We start from the raw sequence: 16,278 nt of genomic DNA, 5'->3' as shown, positions 1-16,278 counted from the left end.
ATAACCCCTTTAATATAATAAAATAATATGCTAGATCCATCCTACATTAAATACTTTAATAATTCTTAATAACCCCCCAAAAAATTATTAGGAGAAAATAATCTTTATTCTAATGATACATAAATCTTCACGTCACATATAATTTAAGGCGCATCCGAGATCTGGGTGTTACAAAAAAATTTGATTGGTCGCCACACATTTTGTACATATGTCAGACGGTCTGAGGATACGATAAGTTACACTTTAGAGTTTTATATAATTTTATTCAGATTCTAGAGCCATGTACTAGTGACGCCTAGTTCTGGGAAGAGTTTGTATGGATTTTGCATACTACTTATGAGTTTTTATGAGAAAAAAGATTGTGTTATGATTTATATTAATTTTAAATATTATTTCTGTGTGTTTGATTCTTCAAGTTGTGATTTTGATTGGTTGACTTACTTATCGATTGGGACTAAGATAGGTGTCATCACGTTTGCAATTTTTATATCCTAACATGAAAATTCATCCGCATTTAACATTTATGCTAAATCATACTAATTTATTATGATTAAGTTATAAATTAAGAAAAAAATTATGTAATGTTTAATGATAAGAATGTATATGAAGACATTGTAATGTATTTATTTATTCGATATTATAAATATAAACATGGCAAGTTCTTACTATCTTTGATTTCACATCTTTTTTTAATTTTAAGATACACTGCAGAGGAAGCAAAATCACGGCTACAATATTATTTTAAAAAGGGAAAATGCATAAGTACCCCCCAGCCTATGCCTGAAATCTCAAAGACACACCTAACCTTTACTAAGATTCTATTACCCCCCGAACTTAATTTATCTATAATATTCTACCCCTTTTCGGCCTACGTGGCACTATCCTTGAAAAATTGTCAACATGCGCTGGGACCACAAGATAGTGCCACATAGGCCAAAAAGGGGTAGAATATTACATATAAAATAAGTTCGGGGGGGTAATAGGACCTTAGTAAAAGTTAGGTGTGTCTCTGGGATTTCGAGCATAGGCTGGTGGGATACTTATGCATTTTCCCTTTTAAAAATTTAGACTTAATATTTTCAAACAAATACGATAATAATTTTACATGACTAATTATTTAACAACTCTGTGAGTATGAATGTTAGTTATATATAAGAGTCCCAATAAATATGTGTTTTACAAACTAGGTAAAAATTCTAATAATGTTTTTTCTATTAATTTATGTTCATTTTCTATTTCAAAAAATACATATCTCAATTATATATTATTGTTTTAATCAAAGGCTTGAATAAATACTTTTATTAAATATTGGTGTTTAGCGTAATTAACTATTTTTTTAGTCAAAATCATATGGCTAGATCACATCCTCTTAGGAATTTATTTTTTATACTTTAATGGGTCAATATTTTATTTTTAGTCTAATCAAAAGCATAACAAAATGAATCGAAAAAAAGTAAATATGATCGAAATTAACTTATGATTTAAATTAATTATAAATATCTTGACTCTAGTCTATCAAATGGTTCACATTTAGAAAGATTTCTATTTCTTTATCTTCTAATTGTATAGCCTCATTAGTAGTAAGGACTTTTTGTATTAAAATAACCCTATCAGAAATGAAAACGAAAATTAAAAAAAAATGGAGAAGGGGATGATAAGTAAGACTTGTTGAAAAGACAACAAAAAAATAGAAACTTCATTAACCGTAGTATATGTTAGTAACTAATTGAAGGATTTCATCCTTTCAAATAAATTTGGAATTTTTTTAATAATATTTTATTGTATATATGATATTAAAATTAATAAAAAGAATATTTAGATAATACAATTTCATTTTTTTTCTTTTAAAATTACTAGTATTTGGACACGTATGTCACACATGTACTTCTATTAATAAGTAAAAGAAGAATAAAGCAACATGAAAATATTATTAATAGATGCGCTTTCAGAACAAAATAAAAATTAAATAAAGAAGTTTAAATTCTTAAAAAGCATGAATGGTGATTTTACTTAGTTAACTCGATAAAGAAAAGGCACACAATCAAAAAAGTGCTCAAAGATCTTATTGAATATTTGGAAAAGTAATTACAAAATGGTATTCAGAAGTATAGAAAAAGTCATGAAGTTGAATTACAAGACTACGGGTGTGTTTGGTACGAGGGAAAATGTTTTTCATGAAAAATGTTTTTCTAGAAAATGTTTTCTTAGAAAACAAGTAGATTTTTAACTTATTTTTTCATGTTTGATTGATGAGTAGAAAATATTTCTTAATGTTTGGTTGGTGAATGAAAAAAAAAAATCTAGAAAATATATTTTATTTTTAGGTTTAGACTAGAAAATACTCTTTACAAAAATAAGTTTTGACCTGATGGTGTAAAAAATGAAATTTTAAAAAATTTAAATTATTTTTCAAAAAAAATCTAATTTATTATTATGAGGGGGTGGTGATTGGGGGGTGGCTAGGGTAGGAGGTAATTTTTTAAAATTTGAAGTATTCATCAAAAATAATTTTAATAAAAAAAAAATTGACAGGGTGGCCAGGGGTAGGGTGGTGGCTGGGAATAGGGGTTGGGGTGTCATAAAACATGAAAAAAATTAAAATTTGAAACATTTTTCAAACTAATTTTTCTTAAAAAGAATTAACAGGGTGGCCTGGGATGGGGTGGACGGGGGTGGCGTGTAAAATGAAATTTTTTTTAATTTGAAATATTTTTCAGAAAAAAAATTCTAAAAAAAAAATTGATGGAGATTGGCCTGGGGGTGGCCTAAAAATGAAAAATAAAATTGAAATATTTTTCAAAAAAATAATTTAATTGAGGGTGACCAGGAGAGGGGGTAGGGGTGGCTTTAAAAATGATTATTAAATTTGAAATATTTTTCAAAAAAAAAAGTTTTTAAATTTTTTTGACATAGGGTGGCATGGGGGGGGGGGGGGGAGATGAAATTTTTTTTTGTAAATTTGAAATATTTTTCAAAAATATTTTTAAAAAAAAAAAACATTGAGGGGGAAGGGGGGAGGGTTATGGGGTGACACAAAAAATGAAATTTAAAATTTAAAATATTTTTTCAAAATATTTTTTTTTGTAAGAGGGGGAATAGGGGTTGGGTGAGGTACAAAAATCTTAAAATATGAATATTTTTCAAAAATATTTTTTAACTTTTTTTTATTTTTTGTGTTTGAGGGCTAGGGGCAGGTTTGGGTAGGGGTAAAAAAATATTTAAAATTTAAAAAATAAGAAAATTTCAAAAAATATATTTTTTATTTTTTGGATGGCGAGGATCGGGTACGGGGTAGGGTAAAAAAAGAAGAAGGATGAACTGGAGTTTTGGAAAATATTTTCCTTAATTTTTAAAGGAAAATCATTTTCTTTAAATTTGAGGAAAATGAATTGATTTGAAAAATATTTTCCAAAATATTTAAGCCAACAAAAATGTTTTACCAAACACACCCTACCTCTCCTAATTTTTACCGGCATGTATAATATGCATGGTAGTGCAATAGAAAGTGAATATTTATTCTTTGTGATAATTTAAAAAAAACGCCCCTCAAATTTTGCTTTATTACATTGATCTCTTCAGTGGTTTATAATATTACATAAATTTTTCTTATTTTGATTTTTTTGTAACTATTCTTTGACAATATTTATTTTTACTATAAATAATTATATTTTGACTAATTTACCCTTTTCTAATGTGATAAATTCTTCTAATAATTAACCAACTCTATCAATATTTCCTTTAAAGATTTTTCAAATATTTTTTAAGAATTGATTTCTTTCCAACGCCCCCCAACACCTTTTTCGTTGTCACTGGATTAGATAATAATAATATTATAAAAATTTTCACTGTTTGAAAGAGCAGACCCCCAATTTGGTTGTCAGTAATTTTTTTAATTACGTCCATAATAAGTGGTAATCATTGAAGATAACTAATAACTAATGAGTAGTGATTTTGTTCATCTTATTACAAAATTTGTCCATCTTCCACATAAATAGATACTTATTAGCATAAATAGTCATGTTCCTTAGTTGTAGTCAAGAGGAGCACGTTCAAGAAATTGTAATATGATCGATCATTCATGTGTTTGATGAAGAGATAGAGCTCAGTAAAATGTACCATTTGCAAGATATTTTTTCTATGTTTATTTATTTGTTTGTATTCATTTTCTTTTCTCATAGGAACTTAGTAGCACCAATAATAATTTTGCATTGGTTCATAATTGGGGAAGATATCTCCCTAGCATCATAGAACGATGATGCAATTATTAATTTTGCTGATAGTTTTTTTGTATTTCTTTTCATGAAGAGTGATTATCAGTTTGAGAATTTTCTTTGAATTTTAATATCTTTTATTTAAAAAATTGAATTAAATAAAAAGTATATTAGAAGGGAAAATTAGTCAGATTACAACACTTTATATTAATAATAAATAGATTAAAAATTTTGTTACAAAAAAATTAAAACAAGGGAGATAAGTGTAATATTGCAAATTTGAAAGGAGGTCGGTGTTACTATGTCAAACCTAAAAGGGATGTTTTTGAAATTATCCTTTATAATTTTATTTACATAAAATTTAATTATAATATATCATTCGTTAATATCTAAATTACAAAATAAAATTTGACTAGTATCTTTTGGGATAACGCACAAATACTCCCTCGAACTATAATCGAAATTTCAGCGACACACTTAAACTTAAATAGAGTCCTATTACCCCCTAAACTATGTTATAATGAAATAAATGTCACTCTAGTTGTTGATGTGGCATAAATAACCAAATGAGTATCCCCAAAGTGTATTACACACACGTAACTTTTTTTTAAGCATTAAATCTTTCTTTCCTTTAAAATCTTTTTTTTTCATTAATTGTTGACATTGTTGGTTTATTAGTTCCAAAACCAGCAACTTGAATCGTTTTTGTGGTTCTTTTCCACTTCAACTTAAAACATTTTATGATGAGATCTAATTTTCAAGGGAAGTAAAAACAATGAGAATATATGTTGAAATGCTAGAATTTTTCCTCCAATTGATGTGTGAGGAGAAGATGCTCGAGAAACTGAAAGTTCATCTTCATTCTTAGTTTCTGACTCATCATCCTTAGAATCAGACTCATATTAGTTCTCGCTAACAGTCAACGAATCCTTCTGGGAAAATGCACAAGTACCCCCTTCAACTATACGCGAAATCCCAGCGGCACACCTTAACTATACATGGGTCCTATTATCCCCCTGGATTATTTTTAAGTGTAATAAACACACCCTTAACACAGCCTAAAACCTATATAGCCACTCACATGATGGGAAGTGTTTCACACTCGCCTCCAAGTCATCATTATGTCAGCGTCACGTCAATAAATGATCAGATCTATAAAATATATATATAATTTCATGTCATTTGATTCCTTCTTCTTCATTATCAACACTCACTCCATAACCACTAAACCCACATATTTTAACCATTAAAACTCATAGCAATCACCATGAAAATTATAACCCACCATCAAATTTATCCCTTCACTATCACCGGATTCAATATCTACTATCAATTTTATTTTTCTTTCAATCCAAATAACCCAAATAAATTTCATAAAACATGGTCCAAAATCTCCATTGAAGAAACTACCTAAATTTTGAACTCTAATTCGAGAAGAATTCAAAATTGGGGTCATTTTTTCTAATTGAATTTGGGTTAAAATAAAGGCTGATTGAAGTGGTAAGGGAAGAGAAGGAGGGAGAGTGCTATTGATGGAGAACTGAAGAGGCATGGAGGTTGAGGAGAACTGAAATGGGGGGGGGGGGGGCGGGAGTGAGGGGGTGTGGGCGGGGCTGGGGGAGGGGTAGGGATATGACATGGATAATTGAGGAGGGGATGGTAATTCAATTATTTATAAAAAAAATAAAACTCTAATTTATATTATGCTCTTTATATGTTACCTAAATTAAATTCCTAATATGCAATATTTTTCTCATTAGCGAATTTCAAGTAATTTATTTGAGTGAAAAATGAAAAAGAAAAAAAATTTCTCTCAATACTATACAAATTAATGAATAACACTGAAAAAAATTCTCTGACAATTTAAATATGTTGTGAAAAATGATAAGATTTGACTCTATTTCATAAAGAAAAAAAGAAATTTAATTTTAAAAAATATCAATTTAAGTTTTAAAGTTAATTAATTATCTCTACTAATTAATTATGAAATATCCAATTAAAAATAAACACGTGTCCATATTAATCAGATTTTAGTATCTTTTTTCGTATCTCACAGGCCTCTAAGAGAGTGAACACAGTCTATGTGCCACCTCAGCATGAAAGGGTGCGCTTATTACACTTTAAAATAATTCGGGGGTAATAGATCACATGTATAATTAAGATATGTCGTTGGGATTTCGCGTATAGTTAAGGGGATACTTGTGCAATTTCTCAATCTTTCCCAAAACTCCACTTTCCTTAAACGCTTATTCAATAAGCATCGAAAAATTAGGAGTTACCATGTCTAGAAGTCAGAAAAAACTAAAAAAAGACACGCCAAATTTTAAGACAAACATAAAAATGATTTTTTTTTATTGGAGAAAAAGAAGATATAAAAGAGTGGTAGAAGTGGATCTTCGAGAAAGTTCGAATGAAGGATTGGTTTGGATAAGGGTGGGAAGGTTTATAGTATATGAATGCTACGCCTGAGAAGATGCCAGTGAAAATGCCGAAGAAGACGTCAATGGTTAGCAAGTAGTCACCATTAATTCTAATACATCTTTAACATTTAGAAGATGAAGGAGTCTATTTAATTAGACAACTAATTAAGTAATGTCCCATTAAAAATTGACACTAGTATTGTTAATTATTTTTGTAACCTTCAATTGCCTTCAACAGAATGTGCACACTCTCTATTCCATATTAGTATTTATGGTGTATTTTTTCCATTTCAAAATAGTTTAGAGAGGTAATAGAACCCTAATTAAGTTTAGGTGTGTCGCTAAGATTTCAGGTATAGTTGAGCAGTGGTACTTATGCATTATCCCTACTTTTTTATTTGAACTCAAATTTTTTTTATGTTAAGTATATCCAATTTTTAGCACTAAGCAAAAAACTGAAAATTAATAAATAACAATAGGAATCATTAAATTTTTAAGGATAAGGCACAAGTATTCCTTGAACTATGACTGAAATTAAGCAATACACCTTAATTTAACTATGATCCTATTACCCCTCCTCCCCCCGGCTCAAACTCATTTTCAATACCATTTTATACACTTTTTGTACTGACGTGGTGCATTAAACCTGGCAAGTTGGCTACGTTTGTACGCGTCGCCATGTGTAGATATTTTTCTAATTTAAATTTATTTTTAAAAAATCTTCTTAAGTTAATACATATAACTTTTTTTAAAAAAAAAATTGTCTTGTATTTAAAATTTCTATTTTATTTTCCAATTTTTTTTACCTTCATTCATTATTTATTTTTTTTTTTTATTGATTTCCTTGTTTTTTTAATTCCAAATGTTTTGTATTTCAAAAATTTAATTACAGATAGATATCAAAATAAGTGAAGAAAAAGCAAATAAAACATGAAAAAAATTAAATGTTAAAATTAATGGACACTTTTAGAAAAAAAAAAATTAAAAGTGAAAAGATAAGAAATTAATTAAATAAAAAAAATAAAACATTTAGTGTGAGGAGGGAAATAAATATTTTACAAAGAAAGAAATAAAAATAATTATATATATATATATATATATATATATATTATTACTATATAAGAAGAGTGAATAAAATTCACTCTTCTTTCGACACGTGGCACCAAGATGGCCCACCTACTTTATATTTGGTTTTTGAAGATGGCCCACCTAGCACAAAGATGGCCCACCTACTTTTATACACTCCTCTTTCATTATATTTTAATTTTTTCCTTTTTAAATAGTACTAAAAAATAAATTTAAAATATCACAAATTCGATTAACTCTCAAAATTTTACGCGAATTCTATAATTAAGACGAAGGGAATAACATATATTATTTGAAAAATTACTATATAATTACTACTCTTCTTATATAGTAATATTTTAATTTTTTCCTTTTTAAATAGTACTAAAAAATAAATTTAAAATATTACAAATTCGATTAACTCTCAAAATTTTACGCGAATTGTATAATTAAGACGAAGGGAATAANATCTCATCATTAATGTTATATATATATATATATATATATATATATAAGTTTTAATGACATTAATTATGTGTACTAACTTATTGTAAAATGACCAATTAAAAAAGGTCATGTGTCAAAAAATTCTACTGCTCACTTGCTTCAAGAGAGTGTGCACTCTTTATGCTGCGTCAGCATTTGGAGTGTATTAATTATAAAATAGTTTAGGGAATAATAGGACCCTAGTTAAGTTTATGTATGTCGCTGAAATTTCAGATATAGTCTGGAAAATACTTATGCCTTTTTTCAAATTTTAAAGTACATTAGTTTTTAATGAAACATCAAAACAATAATGATATCATGACAATATTGTGAATAGCAAAAAAAATATTGAATTTTAAATTCACAAATGATTCAAACTATGTTAAAGTCAAGATATATTAGTCCAAATAAATATTATGAATTAATGTAATTGAGTTAACTATTTATAATATTTATTTTTGGAATGAATTGATGACACATGTCAAATAATGTGGCACGTTAATTAAGTCAAGTAAGAAAGTCAATAGAATTTTGCCGTGTCAAAATGACAAAATATGCCTAGTCAAATTGAAAATCAATAAAAAAAATCATGTGCACAAATAACATAATCAATCAAATGTCACCAAGTCCACTTCATCGAAAATAATCTCTTCACCACAACTATAAATAGAGAATCCATAATTCATAAAAAGAAGACCAAAATTCTAATAAGAAGTCAGAAAGAGCTCGTGAATCAAACAACGTAGATTTTTCTACAAGCTACATCTATAAGTTTAAGCATTGAAGCAACCAAGTTCAAATACAAATTTAGATCAAGCTCAACGGTCCTTAAATTTAAGTACAAATCAAGATCAAGTTCTTTAAGATTCAAGATCAAACGCAAAAACCCTTAAATTCATGTTCATTCAAATTTAGCTCAACCATTTGGATTCAAACACAGTTCTAGATACTTCATCAAAACAAAGATTTAAGACCAAGCTTTAAAACCTAGAATTCTAGGACAAGTAAAATCAAATTCAAGCTCAATCTCAAAGGGACTAGAATTTACTTTTTTAAAAAAATAAAAGAATTAGAGAATTTAGAGAGATTGTAACATTCACTAGATTTGAGATAAACAATGTAATTATTGTGATCTTTTTAGGCTTTGATTATTATCTTCTTGACACGATATTTATTGTCTACAAATGTAATATCATTAATATCTGTGGGAGTGTTTCAAACACACATGTTGACTTGTTGGAATAAGTTGATGCACTTACCTTTAATTTTTTGACCTTATGAAAATTACATATCTTTTTTAGTCTTCGTCCAACTTGTTGAAAGATTTTAGAGAATCATATTTTCAGCTTTTAGTCATTTATTTGTACTTTAAGATATGTGGATACCGTGAGAATGTCTGGAATGAGAGATAAGAAAAAAGTAAATCATAATTTTACGAAAATAGCATTTAATTTAGTGATCTGACTTATTCTTAATGAATTTTCACTATATTGCCAATACAAGCATTCTTAAATAGCCTTGAAAAATGATTATTCAAATACATTTGATTTTTGCATATAAATATGATCTATATATCAATGAATTATTCAACGTAGTTTTTCAAGTTATTTACCTCTCTGCATATAAATGTGCTTTACGAACAAAATAATTTAAATATTATAATTCTTTATTGCATATGAACGTGGTTTATCATAGTGAATCATTTAACATGAATTTTTAAATTCTTTACTTCCTTGCATGTGAATGTGATTTATGAATCGACTAATTTAGAGTATGATTGACATTGTTACACAAACTACTTATTTTTAGAAGTACTTTTTTAAAAATAGTTTTTTAGAAAAGTGCTTTTGAAAAAAAGCAATTTGTGTTTGGAAATTCATTTAAAAAATATTTTTGATAAATAGATTGTGTTTGACTAATCTTTTTTAAAAAAAGTACTTCTGAGAGTCAAATTATGAAAAATGACAAGTATCAAATGCACTTTTAATATTAAAATTAATTTAAATATCTATTAAAATTTTCGGAGAAGGGCCTAAAATGCCCCTCAAGTATTTGAATTGGTACAAAATTACCCTCCATCCACCTATCTGCCCTAAAATACCCCTGACATCCACCTTTCGGCTCAAAAATACCCTTATGTCTAACGGATCATACTCATTAGGTGGATGGAGGGTAATATTGTATCAAATCTCTTAGTTTAAGGGCATTTTAGGCTCTTTCCATTAAAATAATTTGAATTGGTTAATATATAAGCTCACATGATTGACTTGATTTTGAATTTCATAGTAAACTTAAAATTATAAAAAGGTTAGGCATCTACTGTAACACCCTAGAAATTTTTTTCGAACTGAGACTCGAACCGTTCTTTGTAGTGAGTGAGATTTTTTGCAAGGAATTTAAAATTTCTTGAGTGTTAAGGTCAGTAGATGTAACACCTTAAGTTCCAAGAAGAACCCAAGAGAAAAGCATTCAAGTCATTATTAAGTTTTCTTAAGTTTTGGGTCAACTTCAAACAACCATAACTCCTAGTACAGGATGAGTTAGGTGATCTACAAGCTAGAAAACTAAATCCCTTCGAATCCTCTTTCCAACGCCACCGAGTTTTCTAAATTCCGAGTTCTGAGTAAGAAGTTATGACTGATTTACTAACGTCGCGCAAAACTGGCAGCAGCTCCGCGACGCGGAGCCAATACAGACCTCACTGCCTGGTGGAAAATAATTCCGACGTCTTATTTATTTATGTAGGGGTATTTTAGTCCTGAAAACCCTTAAGAGGTCATCTAAATTGCCCTAAACATGTAGAAAATCAGTTTTCTTAAATCAAAACCCTCTCATTCACTCCAAAGATTCTACGCTCAAGAAAATCAAGAGTTCAAAGGTTTTCCTTCAAGTTGCTTCAAGAGGATAATTCTTTCAGGTATGTAAGCTTCCATAGTGTTGGGTTTGTTCNCAAAGATTCTACGCTCAAGAAAATCAAGAGTTCCAAGGTTTTCCTTCAAGTTGCTTCAAGAGGATAATTCTTTCAGGTATGTAAGCTTCCATAGTGTTGGGTTTGTTCACCCACACGCCAATCATGTTAATTTCAGCTTTAATTCTAAAGGATGAAGCTTTGATATTCTTGTTATGTAGTCATGAATTTGTTTCCATTCTTGAATTGGGTTGAGATTGAGGAGTTCTTGAGGTTAATGTGTCGATTTATAGAGTGGTTAGAGTTAGATTCTAGTGTACATGTGTTGGGTATCTAAATCTAAAGAGAGATTGAGAAAAATATTCGAATTTAGGCGAATTGGGGCTGTAAAAATGGAGAAGGAAAAAGTCGAGCGTGATCTGGTACGTAAGTCTGTGTCGCGGACTTGCTCCCCCAGTGACCAAAAAGTTTCTCCGCGTCGCGAGTAAGACGCGGACTCCTCTGTCTCAAAATTTAATTTCGCGCGCGGACTTGTTCCAAGACGGTGATTTCGTGACTTTTCTCATGTTTAGCTATCAACAATCATTCCTAAACATCATGAGACCTTTCCTATCACAAATCACAACCTTGAATCCATAATTCAAATTCAAGGTAGAGTTAAAAGTTGAGTCTTGAGAGTTCTTTCGAACATTTTAAGAAAGTCCCTTTTAGTCCTTTTGATGAGTCTTTTACAACTTCTAGTAACTTGTTTCAAGACTCGAGCAAGTGAGTATGAGAATAAGGAGAACGCATTCATGAGTCTACTTTTTCATCATGAGATCCTTCATATCATGAACCATGACTCTTGAATTCATAATTCACATTCAAGAGAGAGTTAAGAGTAGAGTTCAAGAAAGCCTTTGAGTTCAATTGTGAATCCTTTGATATCCATCATTGATTTGAGTTAAGTTTTGAGGAAGTAAGTAAAAGAAAGAGAAGAGTTGTATACAAAGTTCCATAATGTTATGTAGACCTACGAGTCAAGTCGTTCATGCCCATAAATTCCGCATGAACTTCAGAAGTTGAGTATCTTTGAGAGGAGTAGTATCTTTAAGTTCTAAGTCTTGAGTATTGAGTTCCTAATCCCCTTTGAGATTATATTTCTAAGCATGGAACTATTACATGTTACCCATAAAGTCTTTGAGTTGAATTGTTCATGCCCATAATTCCGCATGAATCCTATAAGTCGAGCAGTCTTGAGAAGAGAAGTAACTTTGAGTCCTTGAGTTGAGTTGTTCATGCTCATAATCCCACATGAACCCTCTGAGTTGAACATTCTTGAAATGAGTAGTATCATTGAAGTTCTTGAGTTCCAAGTATTGAGTTGTATCTATGGTTATTGAAAACCTTGCATTAAGTCGTTCATGTCCATAATTCGGCATGAACCATATCTTAAGAAGTCTTTTACAAATGTTTAAACTTTGTTTTAAGATTTAAAGCTTTGAGTTCAGTAAAGAGTAAAGAGTAAAGTTTGAAGTCCTTTTCTTCAAAAGTATATGGGGACTAAGTATTCCCAAAGAGTTTATAAATATTTTCACATTTAAATAAGAATGGAAACTGAGATTTTCAAAGAGCTTTCGGGCTAGTTTTCAGAAAAGAGTAATTGTTTTCTAAATGAAGCAAGAGAGGAAACTGAGATTTTCAAGATAGCCTTTGAGCTAAGTTTTTGAGCAATTATCTCAAATCAGTAGAAAGAAGTATGTTTTTAAAACATAAGAGCTAGTATATTTGGGTGTAGTATTGAGCACCGATATGGGGGAGAGTTCAGACAACTCACAACCCCCATAAACCATGTAGCCATCATGGGTAGAAAAGGGTCATACTTTTTAGATGAACCCTTTTCACATAGACTAGTGGATCCATTAGTAGTTCAGGTCCTATACCTTTGACCGGGTATAGGATGCGCTGGCAGCGTGAGGTAGATCGATGTATCATCACTATAGCTCTTATGTGATGGTTGTCGGTTAGAGAAACTCCCACAACCATTATTGTATTTTTATATACATCAATTTATTTGTATTTTTACATACATTTCAGAGTTATGTTGTATCCTTGCATACACACAGAGTTGACAACATATTTTTAAACAGTTTGTTTCTTTATATTGCACTTGTTTTAAACTGCTTTATATTAAAATGAGTTCAGTTAAGTATTCATGAGTTGAGTATCCAGAGTTGAGTATTTCAATTCGAGTATCATATCTTTGAAGTTGAGTATCTAATCCTTGAGTTGAGTATCTAATCTCTGAGTTGAGTATCTTATCCTTGAGTACTTCTGAGTTGAGTAAGTTTGAGTAGTTTTGAGTACCCTTTAATATTCCTTGAGTTGAGTAAGTTTGAGAAGAGGTAAGTATGTTTCATTTCTATCAAGTTTCAAGGTTATGTTTATGTTTTAGAATTCCTCTTACATGCTCGTATATTCCATGTACTGAGCCATTATGCCTGCATCTTCTCATGATGCAGACACATGTATTCAGGATCATCAACAGAAGTTTCGTTGATACATCAGAGAGTTCGAGTTAGCTATGGTGAGCCTCCTTACTTCCGGAGGATTTCATTTACCTTTCACTTATATCAGTTGTTAGGATGTCGTGGGTCCTAACTTCTATCTTTATTAGCTAGAGGCTTCATAGATAGTCAGTATAGTTGAGAAGTCTGTATCATTTATTTTATTAAATGTTTTAAAGACTAAAGTTGCCTTTTTATGGCGAGTTGTATATATTTTATTATACAGAGTTTTCTTTGGACTTAAAGTTTGTATTTAAGTTTTATGAACTTTTATTTCAGTTTTTAAGCTTTGTATGCTTGAATCAGTTTTCCGCTTGTAGTCAGCCAGAATGAGGGTTCGCTTGGGGACCAACAATTGTCTTCGAGTGTCGGCCACGTCTAGAGTGTAGGCTCGGGTCGTGACATCTACTCTCTACACTCCTCTCTCCCCGGCCCTTCACTTCCTATCTCTTCCATTTTTTTTTCTATTTGGATCTTGTCAACCATTTTTTAAAATTTATTTTATGACAAACAAGAGAGAAAAAATGGAGGAAAATAACAATGCATTCATATAGAAATAATTAGTTCAATAAAAGATGACTTAATTAAGCAAATATGTACAAATATTATTTTTTTCTTTTGTGTGTACCCAAAATTAAAAATAAAAGAATAAATATAATCATTTCTCTTATCCCCACCCTCATCCCATCATGATAATAATACTAATTAAAAGAATATAAATATGTGAGTTCATTTCAAGTTTGAGTCCCGGATATCCTAATTAAGAATAAGAGATTAAAAAAAAGGAATAAAAGAGAAAATAAACAAGACATTTGGATAATTGAGAGAAAATTTTATATTAATGAAAATAATAATTTTTTTAGATGGACAATCAGTCGGGGTAAGTATGGATTTTAGTTGGATCCCCATTTATGAGTTGAGTTACATTATAATAAATTGGGGTTGATTTTAAATAGGCCAATAGGAAGATATCATGAAATTAATTATGTTTTCAATATTATTTTCAAGTGTATCGGGTCAAAATATGAATCATAAGTGGTTTGATAGAAAAAATGATTTTTTAAAAATATCATTTTTATATTTATTTGAGAAGGGTTTAAAGTTGGACCAATCACATTAAGCAATATAATAAATAAATATTTAATAATTTTACTTTAAGGGGGCTATTAAAAATAAGGGCAAATATGAGTCAAAGGATTAACAATGAGGGTAATTTTTAGTCGAAAGGTGGACGTCAGGGGTATTTTAGGGCCGATAGGTGGATGAAGGGTAATTTTGTACCAACTCAAATACTTAAGGGGCATTTTAGACCCTTCTCCATAAAATTTTAATTAAATTTTTGTTTTTATTAAATTAAAATGTACATATTCAAATTTTCAATCAATGTTATACATAGATGAGTAAAAGAATAAATTAAATATGATATAATATTAACATGATGATTTAAATATAATTAAAAATATCAAGAAAAATAAATTTAAAAATCATTTCAAAAATTAAATCAGTACATATGAAAATCTCATCACAAAAATAAATAAATATAGGAGATATATTGGTAAATATGTATGTATGACAGAGATATTTTGGTCTTGCAATAAATAATTTTCTGCTTCTGCTTCTACTTGTGCTTTTTTAAGAAGCAGAAATTTGTAACTTCTTCCCAACAACAGAAAAACTGCTCCTGCTTATGCTTAAAATCAGTTTTATTGATTAGCCAAACATCTTATTTTTTTCTAAAATAAGTATTTTTTATTCAAATAAGTGTTTTTAGTCTTTCAACAACAATATCAAACAAACTATTAATTTCTATAAAAAAAAAACTCTTGAGATTAACTAAGAAAATTAATGTATTGACTTTTGAAAGAATTGATTATTGTAAAGGTGAAATGTTTAATTAATTTTTGAAGGACTTTTTAGTGTTTCAACTTTCTACTTTCATTTTTTCTACTCTAATATAATACTCCCTCCGTCTAACAATAGTTGTCTATTTTGACAAATCAAAAAAGGACAAAAAAAAATTCTTTATTATACCCACCCTCAATTTATTACTTTAAAAATGTAGAACTTTTTGAAAATCTTAAGTTTTTAATTCATTAACTTCATAATTAATAGGGGTAAAATGATAAACTCACTATATCAATTATTATTTTTTTAATAGGCGTGACAATTCAAAAGTGGACACGTAATTAGGGACAAAGGGAGTACTATTTTGGGATGTTCAACAATACTTGTCTACTTTATGAAATCAATGCATAATTTTACACTTAGTTCCTAATTTACCCTTGTCATTAATTGTAGTAATTTCCTTATTACATTTTTCAAGAAATTGTATTTATTATATTCAAAGGATAATATAGTAAAATTACCCTTTTATTTATAGTTTCTTAAGAAGTGTGTAAAATCAATAGTGGACAAGTATTGTTGGACATAGGGATTATATGTTTTGGGATTATCAAAAAAATAAAAAATGATATATTTTAGATTAATATTGAAATGAATTTTGCTTCTCTCTCGGGCTCTTTTTATACCAACTCCGTTGGTACACCGTATGAGTAAGAAAGAGAGAAAAAAATGTAGTGTCATCTATCTTGATTTGTTCTTCGAGATGTTAGAAATCTAGATCGATTCAAGTAATCACTCTC

The 16,278-nt window shown here is 29.3% G+C and overlaps 1 protein-coding gene across 1 annotated transcript in view; it reads right to left on the bottom strand.

Moving 5' to 3' along the window:
• LOC125846589 (uncharacterized) overlaps positions 1 to 16,278 on the bottom strand; it is a 656,804-nt gene that overhangs the window by 553,276 nt on the left and 87,250 nt on the right. The gene's annotated exons all lie outside the window — the stretch shown is intronic.

The sequence above is a fragment of the Solanum stenotomum genome, chromosome 12, assembly GCF_019186545.1.
Source record: "Solanum stenotomum isolate F172 chromosome 12, ASM1918654v1, whole genome shotgun sequence".
In the NCBI taxonomy this organism is placed as follows: Eukaryota; Viridiplantae; Streptophyta; class Magnoliopsida; order Solanales; family Solanaceae; genus Solanum; species Solanum stenotomum.
The sequence above is the reverse complement of the archived record's forward strand: the minus strand, read 5'-3'. Positions and strand labels throughout refer to the sequence as shown.